The sequence below is a fragment of the Schistocerca americana genome, unplaced genomic scaffold (assembly GCF_021461395.2).
Source record: "Schistocerca americana isolate TAMUIC-IGC-003095 unplaced genomic scaffold, iqSchAmer2.1 HiC_scaffold_1027, whole genome shotgun sequence".
Lineage (NCBI taxonomy): Eukaryota > Metazoa > Arthropoda > Insecta > Orthoptera > Acrididae > Schistocerca > Schistocerca americana.
This window is the reverse complement of record NW_025725077.1, coordinates 5,001-10,000: the sequence shown is the minus strand read 5'-3', so window position 1 is coordinate 10,000 and position 5,000 is coordinate 5,001.

Genomic DNA, 5,000 nt, shown 5'->3' with positions numbered 1-5,000 from the left:
AGGTCCCGGCGGCGCGCAGCGCCGTCCTAAGTACTTGGTCGGGTTCGAGAGAGGCGCAATCGCCCGGAGTTTGGCGAGTAGACGCTTTAGGTGCGACCACCCGTGCTCCCAACTGAGCTTGCCGCTGCCGACAGAGGCCCGGGAGCGTGCTGTCGTGGCATTGCCGGCGGGAGACAACACGCGCCACCTACGGTGACCGGCAGCTCCAACGCCAGCGCCACAGAAGGACAAAAGCCCCACTTGGGTGCCGAAGCGAACTCTCCCAGCACAGCGCACGCGCCAACACGTCCGCACAGCTGCGATACAAACCACCTGCGAGAACCGCAGAGGCGACCGAGCAGCAGACGGCGTCGCGGCGCCGAGCGCCGGGCGGCGGCGCATCCTCAGCGCACACAGTCCTCAATCGGACCAGCACACTGCAGATGTCCACCGCGCTTCGCACCGGGCCCGCGAGGACCTACTTTGGCCGCACGGCGCCGCGTGCAGGGTGCGCCGGCGCGCAGCTGCGCCGCCTGCCGCCTCCGTCGGCCGGCGCGCCTGCCACTGGCCGCCCCCACCAGCCGGCTGTAGCGCGTGCGCCCACGCACCGCGCGGCCAGCACGCCGGGAGGCCCCCCCTCACCGGCCGGGGACGGTCCCACCCAGCCACCGCCGCGTATCGCTTCACACCCAGATGCCATTCACGTTCGTGGGCATGGTGGGTATCGCTGGAACAACCGGTTGGTAGCTCAACCGATCGTCGCCATCACTGATTCACCTCTAGCGAGAACAACCGCACCACAACGGTTTACCAGTTGTTCATTTGCATAACGTCACCAGCAAACGTAGGCGTCCATCGCCATTTGCAAATTCAACGATTGTTGCATGCCTGTGTCAGGTGTCACGACACACTATGTCTGCCCACATACACGCAACAACATGTGCACGCTTCGCGAACACGTGGAAGGTGGCCCCCGTACGTATGCGATGTCCATTGCGCGAACGACTGTCAACCGGCCTCTGTCGCATGTCGCAGATGTGGAACGCAGTGCACCATGCTATCACGGTGTGTGAGAAGAGACGACTACGTCTGACAACACGCGCCACTACATCAACAGACGGCTCATGCTGATCGCCATCCAGGGCATACCACACTGCAATCCAGCTCTTATAGGGAGACGACACGTAGCTGAGTGCACAACATTTGGACCGCATGGTTCGCCGTTGTTGGCGCAGTCGTTGTACGGTCACATGTACCACGATGTATCATTCAGTACATGAGGACCAATGTGCAGTACAGTGTGTGATTTGGACGTACAACATCAGCGGACAGTTGACACAGGCCGTACCACAGCGTAGGCTAAGTGCTTCGCACATGCGAATGCCAATGAACAACTGCAAATGCCAATGAACAACTGCAAAGGGCATTGAGCATGTACGTCCTGCTGCCATCCACATTACAGTGTATAGCTGCAAGGTGTTTAACATGAAGCGATACACTGGGGACCGGGCAGTGCGAGTAGCAAACTATATTGCGGGGGTTGCAGTTAGGCAACACTACACTAATTTAACGCGTCGTATGACAATTACAGAGCAGGTTAAGGCCCAACGTGTGTTGGGTTAAGGCCCAACGTGTGTTGGGTTAAGGCCCAACGTGTGTTGGGTTAAGGCCCAACGTGTGTTGGGTTAAGGCCCAACGTGTGTTGGGTTAAGGCCCAACGTGTGTTGGGTTAAGGCCCAACGTGTGTTGGGTTAAGGCCCAACGTGTGTTGGGTTAAGGCCCAACGTGTGTTGGGTTAAGGCCCAACGTGTGTTGGGTTAAGGCCCAACGTGTGTTGGGTTAAGGCCCAACGTGTGTTGGGTTACGTTAAGGGGCAATGTGGGTTACGTTAAGGGGCAATGTGGGTTACGTTAAGGGGCAATGTGGGTTACGTTACGGCGCAATATAGGTTACGTTACGGCGCAATATAGGTTACGTTAAGGCGCAATATCGGTTACGTTAAGGCGCAATACAGGTTACGTTAAGGCGCAATACAGGTTACGTTAAGGCGCAATACAGGTTACGTTAAGGCGCAATACAGGTTACGTTAAGGCGCAATACAGGTTACGTTAAGGCGCAATACAGGTTACGTTAAGGCGCAATACAGGTTACGTTAAGGCGCAATACAGGTTACGTTAAGGCGCAATGCAGGTTACGTTAAGGCGCAATGCAGGTTACGTTAAGGCGCAATACAGGTTACGTTAAGGCGCAATACAGGTTACGTTAAGGCGCAATACAGGTTACGTTAAGGCGCAATACAGGTTACGTTAAGGCGCAATACAGGTTACGTTAAGGCGCAATACAGGTTACGTTAAGGCGCAATACAGGTTACGTTAAGGCGCAATACAGGTTACGTTAAGGCGCAATACAGGTTACGTTAAGGCGCAATACAGGTTACGTTAAGGCGCAATACAGGTTACGTTAAGGCGCAATACAGGTTACGTTAAGGCGCAATACAGGTTACGTTAAGGCGCAATACAGGTTACGTTAAGGCGCAATACAGGTTACGTTAAGGCGCAATACAGGTTACGTTAAGGCGCAATACAGGTTACGTTAAGGCGCAATACAGGTTACGTTAAGGCGCAATACAGGTTACGTTAAGGCGCAATACAGGTTAGGTTAAGGCGCAATACAGGTTAGGTTAAGGCGCAATACAGGTTAGGTTAAGGTACGACATAGGTTAGGTTAAGGTACGACATAGGTTAGGTTAAGGTACGACATAGGTTAGGTTAAGGTACGACATAGGTTAGGTTAAGGTACGACATAGGTTAGGTTAAGGTACGACATAGGTTAGGTTAAGGTACGACATAGGTTAGGTTAAGGTACGACATAGGTTAGGTTAAGGTACGACATAGGTTAGGTTAAGGTACGACATAGGTTAGGTTAAGGTACGACATAGGTTAGGTTAAGGTACGACATAGGTTAGGTTAAGGTACGACATAGGTTAGGTTAAGGTACGACATAGGTTAGGTTAAGGTACGACATAGGTTAGGTTAAGGTACGACATAGGTTAGGTTAAGGTACGACATAGGTTAGGTTAAGGTACGACATAGGTTAGGTTAAGGTACGACATAGGTTAGGTTAAGGTACGACATAGGTTAGGTTAAGGTACGACATAGGTTAGGTTAAGGTACGACATAGGTTAGGTTAAGGTACGACATAGGTTAGGTTAAGGTACGACATAGGTTAGGTTAAGGTACGACATAGGTTAGGTTAAGGTACGACATAGGTTAGGTTAAGGTACGACATAGGTTAGGTTAAGGTACGACATAGGTTAGGTTAAGGTACGACATAGGTTAGGTTAAGGTACGACATAGGTTAGGTTAAGGTACGACATAGGTTAGGTTAAGGTACGACATAGGTTAGGTTAAGGTACGACATAGGTTAGGTTACGGTACGACATAGGTTAGGTTACGGTACGACATAGGTTAGGTTACGGTACGACATAGGTTAGGTTACGGTACGACATAGGTTAGGTTACGGTACGACATAGGTTAGGTTACGGTACGACATAGGTTAGGTTACGGTACGACATAGGTTAGGTTACGGTACGACATAGGTTAGGTTACGGTACGACATAGGTTAGGTTACGGTACGACATAGGTTAGGTTACGGTACGATATAGGTTAGGTTAAGGTACACATTGTTGTAAGGAAAGGTTTAATGGGGGGCGGGGCGGGGCGGCCGGTTTGTTGATTGTGATTATAGTAAGTGGATGCCTGCGGCATCATCTGATTTGCCACGTCAGGATGCACCTTTGGCTCATGACAGGCGGCGCTCTCATTCCATGCTTGTGGCAGACCTGTGTCTTTCATTCCTGCCATTGTTTGTGTGCTGTGAGAGGAGGCAGTATTGTGATGTTGGGTGCACCCCTGTGTAGGACATGTGTGGGTGTTGGTGGCTTGGCTGAGCAATGGTGGTTGTCGGGTGGGTGGGATATTCTGTTTTCTGAGTGGACCTCCCAGTCTGGTTATGACAGTGTGGATTGTCTAATGTGGCGGAGAGGATGCACTGGGTGTTGTTCCATGCTGGTGCTTACATATTGTCTGTGTGCGTGTTACAGGCAGAGAGTAGTGCGTGATAAGGGTGTGTGGCTGACGTGTGGTTGTGATTGTGAGCAGAGTCTTTCAGCATGTATACGGACAGTTGTATACATTATCTGTATTCTGATGGCTCTATCTATTACTAATCAGCGCCGTGTATACGTTTAATCCGGTTCCAGTCGAAACTGTTGTATCTCTGTACATTAGTGACACGGCGAGCCCGCTATGTAGTTACTCGTCTCGGCAGCTTCCACCGGTGTATGGCAAATGATTATAAGGAATCAGTCTAGTCGTCAATACCGATGGTGTGACGTCACATGTCTGGGGTGGGGGACGCTGCGCCCTTCCGGTGGGTCATGGCCTAGAAAGACTCTTCCCACGCAGGGGGGCGTGGACTGTCATTGACTCTTCCAGGTAATATACTTGCCGTACGTTCTTGCGACTGCGAGTGCAACGCTCACCGGTACCGACATGGATGGAGCGCCTCCTAGCTGACCGCTCAGCATCGGCATTCGTACAGAGAGCAACGCGGTCGCGTCTCTAGCTCGTAACTGGTACAGCCCGCAGCTCATGTATAGGGACAGCGGGAATGTCGCATATTGGAGATAACTCTTCATGAAACGCATGTTATAGGGGTGGATTGCACATTGCGACTGCGGGAAAAGTCCGCCGTTCATCCGCTGGAGTTGCGAGTTGGGCGGTTGGAGTGGGGCGCAGGTGGAGTGATTGCCGGTCCACGATTTCGTGCGGCAGAGGCGCTGGCGTTGGGGTGCTGTGGTCGACAGAGGACGCAGGCTTTGTGGGTGGGGTCGAAAGATGGGCACTGTGGGCCCATCGATGTCTTGGTCGGCTTGGCGTCTCATAGATGGCGGTATCGTCGTTGCAGGACGTCATGCCGCGGGAGACCTACAGATGGCGCTGTGTTTTGTGGTGCGCTCG